This window comes from Nothobranchius furzeri, chromosome 5 (assembly GCF_043380555.1).
Source record: "Nothobranchius furzeri strain GRZ-AD chromosome 5, NfurGRZ-RIMD1, whole genome shotgun sequence".
In the NCBI taxonomy this organism is placed as follows: domain Eukaryota; kingdom Metazoa; phylum Chordata; class Actinopteri; order Cyprinodontiformes; family Nothobranchiidae; genus Nothobranchius; species Nothobranchius furzeri.
The window spans coordinates 50,903,329-50,920,291 of NC_091745.1; the positions used below are offsets into that span (position 1 = coordinate 50,903,329).

The 16,963-nt window shown below is 46.0% G+C and overlaps 1 protein-coding gene and 1 long non-coding RNA gene across 4 annotated transcripts in view; one reads left to right on the top strand and one right to left on the bottom strand.

The window, feature by feature from the left end:
* oxr1a (oxidation resistance 1a) overlaps positions 1-16,963 on the bottom strand; it is a 184,097-nt gene that overhangs the window by 87,852 nt on the left and 79,282 nt on the right. The window lies entirely within an intron of this gene.
* Positions 509-1,748, top strand: LOC129163350 (uncharacterized). Its single transcript, XR_008563224.2, has 3 exons — positions 509-1,080; positions 1,549-1,611; positions 1,684-1,748. It is a non-coding gene; the product is annotated as an uncharacterized lncRNA (long non-coding RNA).

Genomic DNA, 16,963 nt, shown 5'->3' on the forward strand with positions numbered 1-16,963 from the left:
CTGTCAATCATCGAGCACAAGCAGGTCTCAGCGTGCACAACAGTGTCACGCGCCTCACTCGGTTTACTGCAGAAACATGGAGCAACAAAACCCCAAATTACCGATTGCTCGACTGCCTTCCACATCTCAAAAAACATTGAAAAAGTTTAAACGCCCTTCTTCAAAAGTGGCTGTAAGACGTTTAAGACAGTCGAGTAGAATTTACATTGGAGATTGTTGTACACACGATGGAGAGATTTTCGTGATCTACACGGCCTGAAAACGGATGAAGAGTTGGCAAAGTATCTTTTAGACAGGCAAGTTATTTATTGTTTTTCAGATAAATTTACTTATAATCTTTCTTTCACTGAAAGAAGTAATAGAGCAAACAAGCTTTGTATGCATGGTGTCCTATTGGCTAATGTAGCATTAGCTTGAATGCTAAGTCGACATGAATCGATGCTAGTCGAACTATTTATGCTATATTTGGAAGAAGTTTGAGTAACGAAAGGGGATTTTAGGTTTTTTTTATATGGGAGCTAATGATTAGTGTGGCGTTTAACTATAGGCCACATCAGTATATTGTTTTAAGCTCTTGTTTATAACTTCCCCGTTAGCGGGGTTCAGTTAGCATCTTGAAAGCTGGATTAGGTGTTTACACTTTCCTGAGCTGCGTGTTTGATTAAAATGAGTAATCAGCAGCTCATGTAGCACTTGTAGAAGTCTGAGGAGATGATTCAGCAGTTAGAATTAGGTGTGATTGATCAGGAACGTATCCAAAACCTTACGTTTCCATTAGCACTGAAAGACATATTCTGCTAACCTGGGTGGGCCACGTGTACAGATTACAGTCTGAGTTTGTGGTCTTACCTACGTGAAAACTCCATATTAAAATAAAAGTAATGATAATCAGCTCGTGCAAAAATCTGTGAAGGCTGGGGAGACTTGTTTAGCTTGTGATCACTAATTTTTGGGCTTTGTTTTTTACAGTCATCAGTCCAAATATGAAGCATCAACATCTACACCATTGAAAAGCCAACTGTGTATTTCTCCAACACCAGTGCCAGCTCTGTCTAGCATTCATGGAGAATCATCTGAAAGGTAAATAGCTGCATAAAAACCTCTACCAGGAATATTACAATTTTGCCTCTGTTTGTTTTAAGTTAGTGGTGGATTATTTTGAAAAAATTCTAGAAATTGGATAATGAATGACTATAAAAAATGTATAGAAATAAATAGTAAAACTACATTTTATATAGCACCTCTCAAGATAAACTCTTGAGGCACTTCACAACAACAAAATTAAACATATTTTAAAAAATTATATTTTTATTTCAAAGTTTATGAGAAAAAAATAACAAAATTGTGTTTTTAAAATGTAAAGAGAGAGACAGGAAATTATTTGTAAAGAAGGAATTCAGTGGATACAGAGAAATGCGTAATAAGTAGAGTGAGAAAAATAAGGAGAGGGTGATGATGACGGCCAATAGACGAGGTCTATTACCTTCAAAATGACAAAATATGTATTGATTCTAATCATATTCTTGTGCTTGTATTTTATTTTCATAGGGATGATAATTTGGAGGAGGTGATGGAACAAGGTGAAACTAAAAAAGAAGGATCTTCACAAATGTAAGTACAAGGTTGTATCTGTATTTGGCTGTCACATTTGTCAGGAAAAGTAAACAATAATTACTTTTTTAGGTTATCTTGTGTGGGAATTGAAGCAAACATTGACGAGGAAGAGTTCAACAATATTCAAAACTCTGTGTAAGTATTCAGATGTTAATAAAATGTGTCTAATTTTCCATACTAAAAACTCTATATTGTGTATATTCAGGATAGTGTCATCAGATGACACATGGTCACCAAACAGAGAACCAGAAGTTGATTCGTCTTCAGAGGAGGACGAAACCATCGAGATGGACAGCGGTACTGATGACAGCGATGATGAGGACTACACACCTTATACACACATAAGGTAATTCTTTTCGTTTAACATTCTATAAAACTGCTGTTGGGGTTATTAGGATCGAACAATTAGTAAGCGTTAACTTACTTTTGGATTCTTCAATAAATTCTGTAAATATGGGAATATTTACTGATTTATTAATTAATTAAGATATTCTTAGATATCTCCGGGGCACCACCCTTTAATTAAAAAGGGAAATGAATCCAAAACCTTATCAGTCTTTCTTGAAGTTCGTAGAATCCTTGGAGCAGAGACTTCTCTTCGACACAACAAAGCTACTGGAGACGAAAATCTGAATTTTATAACGTTTAATTAACAATTTGTCAAATGAATAAACAGTGGCATAAATGAATAATAACCATGTGATATAATAAAAGGATGTATATTCAAAATAATGTTCAAGGTGTTTTGTGTGTATGTATGTGTGTGTGTGTGTTTCTAAAATGGAGTCTGTATACAAGATGGCTGACCCCTTTGTCTGGCTAAAGTGTGGGTGGCAACTTGCACTTTAACTTCCAAGGCACTTAGAATCAGAAGTAACTTAACCTTAAAATCACTCAAAACCTTTCAAAGGATCATGAAACAACACAAAAGATTAATCACAAGTTAATATCTTTTAGTTTCACCACTTGGCCATAGTAGGAAACATTTAAAGATATTCAAACAATGATAAATAAGCAGTTTATTCTTTCAAAATGACCCGACGGACGTGTTTGGGACGAAAGAGGAAAACACGAAGCTACTTTTTAAGCAATAGCGCGGTTTTATTGCTTATTCTGGACTATAGAGGAAACGGAAGAAGAAGGAGAGAAAGAGATGAGTTTCTGATCACCAGAAGAGCGAGGCGTCCCTCCCTCTTTCTTTTGACGGTTCTCCGTGTTTCTCCGCAGCTTTCGGCGTCGTCCGTCGGTTTGATGCTTTCTCCGTTGTTTGGCGTTCTCCGTGAGTGTTTCTCCACGGGCTGGACACAAAGAGAACGAAGTTTCTTTTGTGCTGAGTTTGACAACTTACAGCGTCTCTGAGAGCTGGATGGAGTTGTTGCTTTCCTCCGCAGTTCTGTGTCCTCAAACATCAGCTGGAGGGGAGCAGAAACGAGCAGATCTGATGGGCTTGCAGTTTAGTTTCCAGCAGTTCCATGGGCTCAACTTGGGCACTTAGAGCTTCCGCGTGCTCAAGGGAGTCGGAGCGTTCGACAAGCGTGTCCTTACCGCCAGGTATCCTGGGCAAAAGAACGAGGTTCCTTTGTCTTTCCTGATGATTTATAGTCTGAGTTCGCGGGAAAGCTCCGTGACTCCCGCACATGCACAGAATGTTTCTGGTATTAGGCGGTGACGTCATCACAATGCTTCCGTGTGCAAAGCATCATGGGAAATGAAGTTTCTTGGCGCTGATGTGATTATTTGCTTTTCAGAGCAATTTAAGCACAGTCATGTTGGAGAAAATCACTGCATAGTAATTTCCTCATGAGGTCAGACCCTCAACATTCCCCCTTTTGGTTTCGGGGATCGCGCCCAAAGCTCGATCGTCGGAAGCACAGATGGGTTTGTTCCTCATGAACGTAGGTCGACTTGATTGTCGGAAGCACAGGTGGGTTTGTCCCTTAGGACGTTGGTCTCCTTGGACGCCTTTGTCTTTGGTCTTTGTCTTTGTCTTGGATCCTGGTCAGGCACAAAACAAAAGAGGATAGGAAACGGGATAGTCCCCATTGCGCATAACGAGAAGAAGCCACTCACGCAGGTGGTACGCAATGATGATGTCGTCCATGCGAGAGGTAGTAGTGTAGAAGGAGGAAGATCGGTGGGCGGTTAACTCCACGAGGGGACACAAAGGCATCTCACCGCCGGCCATACAGTTCAGTTTATGGAGCACGCGGTGATGTACGAGGTCCATAGTTCGCAAACGCGCATTGACCTATGTGGTCCCAAGATTCCCCCCTTTTTGGTCCAAAGGGCGGATCAGGACAGTCTTTGGGCTAAAACAAGGACCATAAAACTAAGAGGTACTACAATGTACTGGTGCGTCAGACAGAGTCATTGACAGACTGAGCTGGGCCGGCACATAACCACTAGTTAATATGTGACCAAGTACGAAACAAAAATACAGAAACCCCCCCCCCCCAAAAAAAACATATAACATCCAAGAAAATTCATAGCAACCTTGAGGTCTCATAAAATACATTCTTAGGTCATACATTCAGTGTGTAGCTTATAAAGAATGTGACATACTGCAACACTCAGATAAATATGTAAGGTAGACTAAAATGAGAACTACTCTTAGGGTTACAGAATAAAGAAAATGTTGCTCACCCCCTTTAGACAGGTGTGGTACATTCACGCTTGGAGTCTCCCCGAACGCAGTTACGAGGCACACCGTAGGTGAGCAAGTACATCTTATCTTGGAGTTTCTTAACACGCCTGTAGGCGGAATAAGCCATCACGGCCGTGATGAGCCATCCCATCCCCAGGGCGACCAATGTGCAGATTAAGGTGGTATAACCTGTGTCTATGTAGCGTCTTGGGTATCTATTCATGGGCGTCAAAGTAAGTTCACGCGGGGTTTGTGTGAACTTAACAAATTTGGTTCCATCAATCAGTAATTGTTGGTCAATTTCTAAATCGAAGGCAAAGTTATAACCCTGGAAAGCGTCCATGATCTCAATCTCCGAGTCATGCTGTTCGAGGTTGAGATGATGGCGTGCCAGGTTTCTAGTTCAAAGTGGAAATGCCTACCGTCCTTTCAAACACCAAAGTTTAGCATCGACTTAAACCTATAGATGTGAGGTGTCACAATTATGGGAACATGTAACAGGAAACCGAGTTCTAATTTTCTGCATCAACGTGAATGGGAATTGCACTACTTAGGCTGTACGCTAGGTGGATTTGTGAAAGGTGCACAGTAGAGGGGTAGCAGCTGTCAAGCTAACTTTGAGCAGGTCCAGTGGTACCAAGTACGGGGAAATACGACTTTCAACCAAGCTGTCCAGCGTGGAACTTACTTCCCTGAGCAGGTCCTGCATCAAATCTCTCACCGCTCGTGTGTACACAATATCCTGATGTACGGTTTCAGACAAAGTCTTGATTGCACGTAGAGATTCATTAATCAGAGCCTAGTGTAGGTATCAGAGTACCCTGTAAGGTTTTAGTAAGTACTTCCTGTTAGAGGTCTAGGAGGAGTTTCTCTTGGTTAGTGAAAGGGACGGCGGGGGGGGGGGGGGGGGGGGGGGGCTGGTTCTTTGTCGGTTAGTACATGTTAGTGGGTTAAACGTGCACTTTCCCCCTTTCCATTTCCATGCATAGAACTATGTGGAGACTACGTCTACCTCCTGCGGGGAGTCTGGTCTCTGTACCCGCAGGGATGGTTTGACGTAGGGTTTGATTTGGTTCGCATGCACCCATTTGTAGACAGGCTCCTGTCTCGCTTTGGTGATGCGTAACCTGTATGCAACTGGAGAGAGTTTTGCCACGATCTCAAATGGTCCCGACCAGCAGGGCAGGAACTTCTTAGCTTTGCGTGCCGGTTGGGCGAACCGAAAGTAGAATACTTTGTCACCCACCTCGTATTCGCGGCTGGTTGTCTTTTGGTCGTAGTAGGCTTTAGCGCCTTCTACGTTGGTCTCCAGTTTCTTCTGAGCGTGCGCGAACGTAGCTCTGAGGTGTGTCTTCAAGTCTGCCACATACTGATGAGCGGTATAGGCAGTGGCAACACTGACATCCTCTGGGTGATACAGGAGGTGCAGTGGTAGAGTCATCAGTCTGCCGGTCATCATCTCAAAGGGCGTAACCCCCGTGGATCGCTGGGGAGTGGACCGTATGGCCATCAGGACCAGAGGGAGCTTAACGTCCCAGTCCTTCCCAGTGGAGCAGACGTACTTTTTGAGCATGGAGACAACCGTGCGGTTCATCCGTTCGACCTGTCCGGATGACTGTGGGTGATAGGGAAGGTGGAATCTCACTTCCACTCCCAGAAGTTCAAACAGGGATGTCATTACACTGGATGTGAAATGAGTTCCCCGGTCAGAGTCAATGCAGAGTGGAAGTCCCCATCGACTGAAAACGTGGTTAATCAGCAGTACAGCGGTTGTGACGGCTGTATCGTTTGGCGCTGGAAGGCACTCAACCCACTTTGTGAAACTGCAAGTTACAGTTAGCATATATTTGTTTCCTCTTGCCGATTTGGGAACCGGTCCAACCCAGTCGATCTGCAGGTGGGACCAAGGGAAGGTTATTCCCCTGCGTTGCAGTGGTGCTCTAGCAAGCGGCTGGGAGGGTTGAAACTGGGCACAGATGAGGCAGCCTTGGACATAGCTGTGTACGTCCTTGGACATCGACGGCCAATATGCTACTTCTGTCAGTGACGCAAGGGTAGCTTTTGCTCCGCGGTGACCTCCAACCGGAGCGTCGTGGGCGTAGGCAAGCATTACTCCTCTGTGGTCGAGTGGAACAACCCAGCGCGGCGGGCTGTGATCGTCACGCATGTAAACTAACAAATCGTTTTGTAGTTTCAGGTGCGCGAGTTGACGATGCAGATTTACCAAATCTCGGCTTGCGCCAGTAGGTGGTGACGGTTGTTCAGGCATCGGGCCCTTTTGGAGAAGCTCGCGGATGAGCTTCAGGTCAGGATCTTGTTCCTGCATGGTGACTAGGTCCGCATCATGTGGTTGTCTGCCTAGAAACACGGGTACCCCAACGTTCTGAGGTTCGTCTGCCTGTTTAGCATGGCGACGAGTAATCGCGCAGACCTCGTGAACGGCCGTGGGTGGAAGCCACTCGTCTTTGAATTCCCAGCAGGTTCCCTGGTCAGCACCGAGCTTAGCAAGGCGGTCAGCTTCGTCATTACCATCTTTCTCCGGACCTAGGGTCCTGGAGTGACCTTTGACCTTTTTCCAGTAGACCATTATGCCTTTCTCAGTGGTGAGCAGATCACACACTAGGAATAACTCCGAGTGTCTCACGTCTCTGTTCCTGGCATTTTTCATGTTGTTCTCCTTCCACATGGGGAAGTGAGAAATGAAGCTGTGTCTAGCGTAGTTTGAATCTGAGCAAAGGACGATTTGAGTGATGTCCAAGGCTGCCGCCTGCTGGAGGGTTATCAACACTGCAGCGATTTCGGCGTACTGACTAGACTTTTGGCCCAACCGGTAGTGATTTGGTTGCTTGGTGTCACAGTCCACCCAAACGACTCCAACCCCAGCACAGAGCTGGCCTTCGTGAAGGTAGGCACATCAGTCAGTGTAAACTTTCGGAAGCCCTTGGCAAACATTCTCATCAAAGTAGCGATGATTGGATGCGGTTGGGTAGACTGCGGCAGGTGTGTCCAGGGGGCCCCTGACGGAGTCAGAGTCACAGTGCTGGCAGCCTGCTAGCCCTTGTCCTAGCGCTAGCTTGGTGTTCTGACCATACTTGACCTCAATGTTGTATCCTTGGAGCACCATCATCCACGTCGCAATGCGGCTGTTTGACACTCTTCCTTCGCGCAGACGCTGGCTGTTTAGGAAGGTGACAGGCTGATGACACGTTTCAATGATCACTTTCTGTCCACCGATGTAACTACGAAAGTTTTCGACGGCCCAGACTGTAGAGAGGAGAGCTCTCTCGCAGTCTGAGAACTGGAGTTCCACCTTGCTCAGAGGCTTGCTGGCGTATGCCACAACTCTCATGCCCTGATCGTGTTTCTGCTTCAAAGCAGCGCTCAGGCAGTGAGAGGAGAAAGTCGCCTCTATGAAGAACTCCTTATCCTTGTCTGGGTAAGCCAGACAGGGTGCGGACGCCAACTTCTGTTTTAGAAACTGGAAGGAGTGTTCTTGGGGTCTGTCCCACACGAAAGGTGTGTCGTTCCGAAGCAGCTCAGTGAGGGGCCTTGCTATTTCAGCGTACTCCTCAATGAACTGCCTGGAGTAGTTGCAGACTCCGAGGAAGCTCCTGAGTTCGGTCAGATTAGCTGGGGCTTTGATGTCCTGAATGGCTCTAATACGTCCCGCTTGGGGCTCGACTCCATTAGGGCCAACCAGCAGTCCAACATACTCCACTTTGGTTCGACACCACTGTCCCTTGAGAATTGCCAATTTAACTCCGGCGTCAGCAAGCTGTTGCAGCACGTGACTGAGTTCGGCCAAGTGCTCCTCGAAGGTTCGGCTCCTCATCATGATGTCATCGACATATATGAGGTTCCCTCTGGAAGCAGCATCTGACATGGCTTTGTGGAGGAAGATGTTGAACTCTGCAGGTGAGTTAGAGTAGCCAAAGGGGCAGCGGTTCCAAGTATATTGGCGATTTCCAAAGGAGAAAGCCAGTTTATACTGGTCCGCCGGCTCAACCTTCATGGTCCAGAAGCCGTTGGCTACGTCAACCGTAGAGAAGAAACGAGCATCTCTGACTCTGGCTAGCTCTTGATCTAAATGGATCATAGGCCACCTGGAGAGAGGCACTTGTTTGTTCAGTGCACGATAGTCTATGGTGAGACGCCACTTCCCAGTCGGTTTCAGAAACGGCCAGATGGGAGAGTTGTAAGTGGAGTTACACTCTCTGATGATGTTTTTCTCCTTCAGCTGATCGAGGATCTCCTGGATCGACTCATAAGCAGCGAGGGGAATCTTGTACTGACGTACAAAAGTAGGAGGGGCATTCGGGTTCGTCGGAATGCGAACCGTGTGCAGGTTTGTGAGTCCACAGTCCAGGGAGTCCCTGGATAAGACGGACTGAAACTCATAGAACAGGCTTCTAAGCTCTGCTCTCTGCTCCTCTGACTCCAGCGCATCCGCTTTGTCAAGCTGCTGGCTGACTTCGGCCTCGAAGCCGTCATAAGGTTTAGAGGAGGAGGGTCTCTGGAGTGCCGGGCTTTCAACCGGTGACTCAGAGGGCTGAGTATTTATTGCAAAAACCGTTAGACACTGACCGCCGTCAGTATCTAAGGTTGCACTGCAAATGGGTTCCTCAGGAAGGGCTTCATGCCGCTTGATGGTAATCATTTGTGAGGGGAAAGTACTGAATGTGTCTGCACCAATCTGTCTGTCGTTCACGAACAAGGGAAGTTGTCCGATCACGGGGACTGAAAGTTCGAAGTCATGGAATGAGCTATCTATCAGCATGCCCAAGGGCTTTCCGGCCGGCATGTGGATAGGACTCCGGGTCGGATTTTCGACCAACAAGTAGGCAGAACGATTGTTCAGCTCCAAGAGTGGTGTGCCACAGACGGCTAAGTTGAGCTCCAAGAAGTGTGGTGATGGCTGGAAGAAGGCCTGTGTGCCTGGCAGCTTCTGATGCTTCATCAGAGTCAGACGAACAGGCACTCCTTTGACCAGTGGGGGCAGAAACGTGCTGGCCTCAACCACTGCACGGCAGGCCTGTGGAATGGTCTGTCCGGACAGCAAGTGTTCAGGGCCTTCTGAGCAAGGCTCAGAGGATGGTGTGGCTCGGGCCCAAAGGACTTGATTGCAAGTGTCCAGCTGGGCACCGAGTCGAACCAGCAGATCTGCTCCAATGAGTGCAGGTGGATCAAGCTGTGGTATGATGCTGAATGTATGTGTGAGCTGTCTTGCTCCAAGCTGGATAGTCAGGAAGCAGACCTCTGGCGCTTTCAGGAGCCTCTGCGGCCAAGTAGCTGACAAGAGTCGATGACTACGTGTCACACTGACCAGAAGGGGGTCCTTCTGACGCAGGTGTTCAAACGTCTGCTGGCTGATGGCTGACTTTTCTGACCAAAGAGCTAGGCGAGCATCTGAGATGTCGGTGCAGTTGATGGTGAGACCACCAACTATGTGTGGTGCATATGGCTGCAGGCTGACGTTCTTCAGCGAGCAGAGAAAAGATGAATGTGTGCGGAGCGGAGTTCCAGGAGCGATTTCATGCCTTTGCAGGCGGACATCGTCTGTGGGAGCCGTAGGGAGGGGCATGACCTAGGAACAAGGGTTTTGCGGCTCACTTAGGCTGACTTCAAGAATGGAGGATGGTCGGCTGCTATCTGGGTTCCAGGGCTTAGGTGTGTCCACCTGGGCCCACAGTTGACCCTTCTGGCAGTCGATGAGGGGAGCTAGACGTTCAAGCAGGTCCTGACCAATGAGAAGTGATTCAGTGTCTAGCTGGCAGACATAAAACGGGTGAACCAGAGTCATGTCTTGGAAGGTGATGTCCAGCCACGCCCGGTGAGTGATACACTCCCGGGTCTGGGTGTAGCTGGTGATTTTCAGGTCACAGGGTTCTACCTGGACTGGTTTCCCGAGCGACCACATGGTGTCAGACACGCGACGGAACAGTGTGGAGCACATCAGGGTGATTTCTGAGCCGGTATCCAGCAGAGCATCAACCTGTATGCATCCACCTACGTTGGTGCTACAGTACAAACGGCGAGCATGATCAAGGTTTGTTAAGTCACCAAGGAACTTCAGAAATTTAGTATCAGGTTTCTCTGGGGGGAAGATTTCAGGAGACTCCTGTGATCTACCAGTAGTGTTTCCCCAGCTGATCAGGTAGGTCCTGGCCACGCTGGGGGGTTGAGCCACGCCTAGTCATGCGGACGTTGGCTCCGGGTCTGGCTTCTTAGAAGCAGACTTTGGTGCAGGGGTCTCTTCTGCAGATCTCAGCTGTTCCTTCTGTTTAGCTAGGAACTGCTGAAACATCTCCTGGAGGTCGGCTTTGGTCAAGTACTCACCTGCGGACTCGTGTTCGGGACCTACCTGTGGGCGGCGCTCCTTAAACCTTCCACTGTTCCGACCTGCCTGCCGTTGGTTTTGGTTGGGCCACTTCCTGTCTGATTGTCCAGACCTAGGCGGCCAATCAGCACCCCCCTTCCCCTGTTGAGGAGATTGGGACTGATTTTGCGGTTTAGCAGGTCTAGGTTTGGCAGATTTTGGCTTAGTGGGTGGAGCTTCTGTGCCTTCGAGCTCCAAACGCGGCTCGGCGTCGGGAGCTAGGTGCATGACGCGGTGATGTGCGTCAGGCTTTTGGGGCTTTCCGCCTGCTTCCCAGGCCTGTTGGGCGTACCTCCTAATCTCCTGAGTTGTCAGTTTTTTCATCCGACAATACATTGAGACTTCGGAGCGAACACACTCGTGCAGGTTGTGAATGAACAGGGATCTGAAGGCAGGGTCTTCCTCGAGCCCAGGGCCGTTTCGACCTTGGAAATAAGCACTTTTGAGTCGGCGATAATACTCTCTGGGGGGTTCGTTTCTCCCGTGTTTGATGGAGAAGGCCCCCATTGTAGCTGACGCAGAGTCTGCATACGTGGAGTATTCATCCCTCAATGCTCGGCAGAGCGAGGAGTACCGATCTCGAGTGTCAGATGGTAGAGTTTCCATGAAACCGTGCACCGTTCTAGATGTGGTTTTCCAAATTAGCTTGAGCTTTTCCCTCGAAGAGGGTGCTGGAAGATCAAGCATACAACGTTCTATCTCCCTGAGATAATCGTCGACATTGGATTCACCGGTGTTAGGATCAAAGCATTCTATGTCTTTAGCTAGTGATTCAATTTGACGTACACGGAGCCCTGACTCACGGTACGGCGCGTCATCCTCTGACTCTGACCCACGGTCTGTCTCAGAGGGTGCTGGATATCGCTGGTGTGCTCTGGGCTCCCAATGTTGACTCCTGGGGCCCAAATCGGGGTTCGGCATGCTGTGGCGGGCTGTTGGCACGTCACGTGGGTGTCTTGGGAGGTCCTCCTCCCGGGGCACGTCTGCGTAGTGCAGCCTGCGTCTTTCAACTGGGGCTTCTGCGTAATACGCTCTGTCCGGGTACGGACTGGCGTAGGATGCTTTGTTCTGCAGCTGGTTATCAGCATGCCGAATACCGGAGTAGCTAGGACGGGTGGATGGTTGAGGTGCATAACCCCAATCGGCACCTTGCACCCTTCGTGGACTGGGGGAGCGGTCTAAATAGAGGTGCCGCTCAGCTGGTCGACTTCTCACTGATTGAGAAGGCCGTGAAGATGAGGGTGGTGGTCCAACCTGGGGTTCAAGGGCGAACTGCCCTCGGCCCCTAGGTGGTCCTGAATGCCCTAGTGTGTGTGTAGGGAACGGGGCCGAAGGTTGGGACAGATAAGCTTCATCTCTCCCCTGCGGCGTGCGTCCGTCCAGAGAGCCATGATGTTTCCCCCCTTCCCACTGTCTGTTCTCATCAGCAGAGGGGGGCGGGGTCTCCTCCCCATCTTCCCCAGAATCGGTGCTGGTGTTGTCTTCCTCGATCAGCCTTCCATTTTGCTGTTTTTCAGCTAGCATACTCTGGAGGTTCATGATCTTCTGACCACATTGGAGTCCTCTCTGATAGAGGATCAGGGCTAACTTAGCTAAGTGAACCTGAATTGGTTTTGTACCATCCGGGTTTTCTATTTGATCAATTACAGCATCAAGCTGTTCTTCAGTGAAATCCCTAGAAGGGTAGTCGGGTTCTCGAGCAACCGCGACCAGTTTGGACAATATTTGTCCAGAAAGTGTTCATAGTCGTGGGCCGCAGCGCCACCTGGTTGCTGGGAGTTGGTCAGTTCACTACTCTGTCCCTCCATTTTAACAACCGAACCAAAAATAGCCTAGTAGAGCTTCTGCAGATAGCTCAAAACTGCACCTTTTGGCAGCAACTGCTAGCTTTGTAGCAGAAAAACACTAAATTAACCTTTGTGCGCACAGGTTTTAGCGTTTTAAGATTGCACGGAATGCCGTGACTAACGTCTAAAATACTTTTCCTTTCAGTATTTTAGCAAAAGCTGGTGTGTTGCCATAGCAACGTCTTACAACACTTGTAAGTGTTAAAATGTGCTAGTTATTCCTTTCAGAATATTAACAAACAGGGTGTTATCAGTCTTTGAGTGAAGGTTTCAGTTAGTTATAATCAGTGTTGGGAGTAACGCCGTTTAAGTATAACGGCGTTTCTAACGGCGTTCTTTTATAGGTAACGGAATAATCTAATTAATTACTTTTCCCGCCGTTGCAACGCCGTTACCGTTACTGGGGACGGAACGTTGTGCGTTACTATGTGCTTGTCGAACGTTGAGCAGCAGCGTGAGGCTTTCTGACTGCAACACTTCAGCTGCAGCCAGGGAGAGAGAGGTGTCGGTAACACACTTACAAACACGATGATGACTGGCCGGGTGGGCGGAGACCCTCACGGTCTCAGTCACTGCCTGCTATAGACCCAACGGGAATAACTCCGTTTAAAATAACCGCGTTAATAAAAAATATTTCTTTCTGTAACGAGCAAACTAATTTCGTCTTCTTGTATCAAAACGTCTTCCTGTTACTGATAAGAAAATGCGTGCAGCAGCGAATCTGCGGGTCTGCAGCCGTGCCCTTAGCATGACAGCGGCACGTCCCAAAGGTCCGCTCACCTGTTCACCGCGCAGACGTCCTGCAACGATCTTCTGCCTTCCTAGATCATCCAGCTGTAACCTGTTTCTGATCATGTCTTTAGTCCCGCTGTAACACTGATGCATCAGTCTCAGACGGCATGGAGCTCAGGTGTTATTAGAACTACCTGTGTGTGTTTACCACCCAGCTTCAGCTCTTCTGTGGTTGGGTCTGACCCATGTTAGTACATTTAAGTCCTCCATCAGATTTGTGCCTCTTCTAGTGTCATTTTAAAGGATTTTATTTATTTATTTATTTATTTAACCGTTACTAGATTACCAGCAACAGAAATGCTGCTAAAAACCTAAAAACACACAATTATGTGAAGCTGGAAAAAGTAGAATGCTGTGCAAAATTACATTTATTTCTGTAATTTAACTAGACTGAGAGACCATTTAAAGGCTCGGGAACCTTTACAGGTGTTTCTATTTGCAATTTTAGTTTTTAGCTGATTGGGTTTTTGTTGAATATCACACAGTGACCTTTTAATAGTCTAGATTAGTGTAATGCTCCTGTTAGTAGTTCCTCCTGTTAAGTGCTTATTTATTTAAATTATTCAGGTTTATATCAAACATTTGGACATACATTTTATTATGTTCAGTCATTAGTCATTTATATTTTACTATTGTAGTAATTCTTGCATTCTTTAATGAAAAAAGTAACTAAGTAGTTACTTTTATGATCTTGTAACTCAGTTAGTAACTGAGTTACTTTTTTGACAAAGTAATCAGTAACTATAACTAATTACTTTTTTAAAGTAACGTTCCCAACACTGGTTATAATAGCCACTGTGAGTTAAAGTCGCTAAATTAGCAGTTAATTTTAGCCTAAAAGGGTTAGTCAGAATCACTTACATACTGCACCTTTAATGAGGAACTGAATTTTAACCTAAAAGGTTAGCCAGAATTAATTACACGTTGCACCTTTAAGGAAAAACTGAATTTTAACCTAAAAGTCAACCAGAATTAATTTACACGTTGCACCTTTAAAGAAGCACTGAGTTACTGGTGAGAGTTCGATGCAGCTTCCTGCTCAGCGAAATCAGCACCACTCTGTTGCTGGTTCAAGGCTGAACAACTGATTATTTTTAATTCAAGCTAAAGATTTATTTGTTTGTTTGTGCCGGATAGAAAATCTCTGTGTATCCCAGCCTCACACGGGGCACCAATTAATGTTGGGGTTATTAGGATCGAACAATAAGCGTTAACTTACTTTTAGATTCTTCAATAAATTCTGTAAATATGGGAATATTTACTGATTTATTAATTAATTAAGATATTCTTAGATATCTCCGGGGCACCACCCTTTAATTAAAAAGAGAAATGAATCCAAAACCTTATCAGTCTTTCTTGAAGTTCGTAGAATCCTTGGAGCAGACACAACAAAGCTACTGGAGACGAAAATCTGAATTTTATAACGTTTAATTAACAATTTGTCAAATGAATAAACAGTGGCATAAATGAATAATAACCATGTGATATAATAAAAGGATGTATATTCAAAATAATGTTCAAGGTGTTTTGTGTGTATGTATGTGTGTGTGTGTGTTTCTAAAATGGAGTCTGTATACAAGATGGCTGACCCCTTTGTCTGGCTAAAGTGTGGGTGGCAACTTGCACTTTAACTTCCAAGGCACTTAGGATCAGAAGTAACTTAACCTTAAAATCACTCAAAACCTTTCAAAGGATCATGAAACAACACAAAAGATTAATCACAAGTTAATATCTTTTAGTTTCACCACTTGGCCATAGTAGGAAACATTTAAAGATATTCAAACAATGATAAATAAGCAGTTTATTCTTTCAAAATGACCTGACGGACGTGTTTGGGACGAAAGAGGAAAACACGAAGCTACTTTTTAAGCAATAGCACGGTTTTATTGCTTATTCTGGACTATAGAGGAAACGGAAGAAGAAGGAGAGAAAGAGATGAGTTTCTGATCACCAGAAGAGCGAGGCGTCCCTCCCTTTCTTTTGACGGTTCTCCGTGTTTCTCCGCAGCTTAAGGCGTCGTCCGTCGGTTTGATGCTTTCTCCGTTGTTTGGCGTTCTCCGTGAGTGTTTCTCCACGGGCTGGACACAAAGAGATCGAAGTTTCTTTTGTGCTGAGTTTGACAACTTACAGCGTCTCTGAGAGCTGGATGGAGTTGTTGCTTTCCTCCGCAGTTCTGTGTCCTCAAACATCAGCTGGAGGGGAGCAGAAACGAGCAGATCTGATGGGCGTGCAGTTTAGTTTCCAGCAGTTCCGTGGGCTCAACTTGGGCACTTAGAGCTTCCGCGTGCTCAAGGGAGTCGGAGCGTTCGACAAGCGTGTCCTTACCGCCAGGTATCCCGGGCAAAAGAACGAGGTTCCTTTGTCTTTCCTGATGATTTATAGTCTGAGTTCGCGGGAAAGCTCCGTGACTCCTGCACATGCACAGAATGTGTTTCTGGTATTAGGCGGTGACGTCATCACAATGCTTCCGTGTGCAAAGCATCATGGGAAATGAAGTTTCTTGGCGCTGATGTGATTATTTGCTTTTCAGAGCAATTTAAGCACAGTCATGTTGGAGAAAATCACTGCATAGTAATTTCCTCATGAGGTCAGACCCTCAACACTGCAATAGCGCATAGTTAATAAAAAGCTTTTGTTCACAGGACTGGAGCAGCATTACAAAAAACATTACAACTTGAGACTCTGCAAGAAATTAACATAGAGGATACAGTTCATGACTGTAATATCCCAGAAGCAACTGACCGACGTTTGACAAGCAAGAAAGGTCTTCCTCGACGCTACAAGCTAAGGCCTGAGGATCCAAGGCGTTAAGGTTTGCCTTCCGGAGTTCCTGCACCATCAACAGAGGAACTTCTACAACACCTACGGACTTGCGGTGATGGTAAAATAAAACATTATCTGCCTTCCATCTTCCACACAATAGTCCATTGCTAATTGAGTTTATTTTTTATTTACAGGTAAAACTTTGCCACAGACATAGGTGTTGGGGGAGGCAAGAGAAAACCCAAAACCTTCTTCATTTTTGTTTCCTGTGTTTTTTTTTTGTTTTGTTTTTTGAAAATAAAGATATATTTTGGGGAAATAAGGACTAATAATTTAAAAATTTATGTAAAATGTTGGAAGTAAACATAATTTTTGTTGTTGTGCAGGAGTTTTAAAATTTATGGTATTTTTACAAATGCAACACAGAGTTGTGCTTTAGAACACTTTATTAGAGCATCAAACTAAAATATATAAAAACAAACTTATGTAAAATATCAAATATATACATTTATTTACAATAATCTTGGAATAAAACCAGTGTAGTTACCATTGGGGTCAGGGAATTTTGCAGAATAAACTCCTCCATGTGTGGTACAGTTGAAATACATGTCTGGGGAGGCTGTTGGCAGCATTTCTTTTCCAAATCAGTTGGCATATCTCTGCAGTGGGAGCATACACACCATGAAGGTTGATTGGGTGTTGGAGGTGTTGTGGCAGGTGGACCAGAGAGGGGGTAAGTACATCAAAGGGAACACCAGGGTCTCTGTCCAGCACCATGGTAAGGATGTCAATAGCCTGCTGAGGGTTCAGGTTCTGTATGTGTTGCTACAGCAACAGTTATGCTTACACGTTCAAAGTCTATTCGCTCGGAACAAAGATTCCGAACTCGAGAGAGATCATCATCTCCAAGGTCCACAGCTGAGTGTC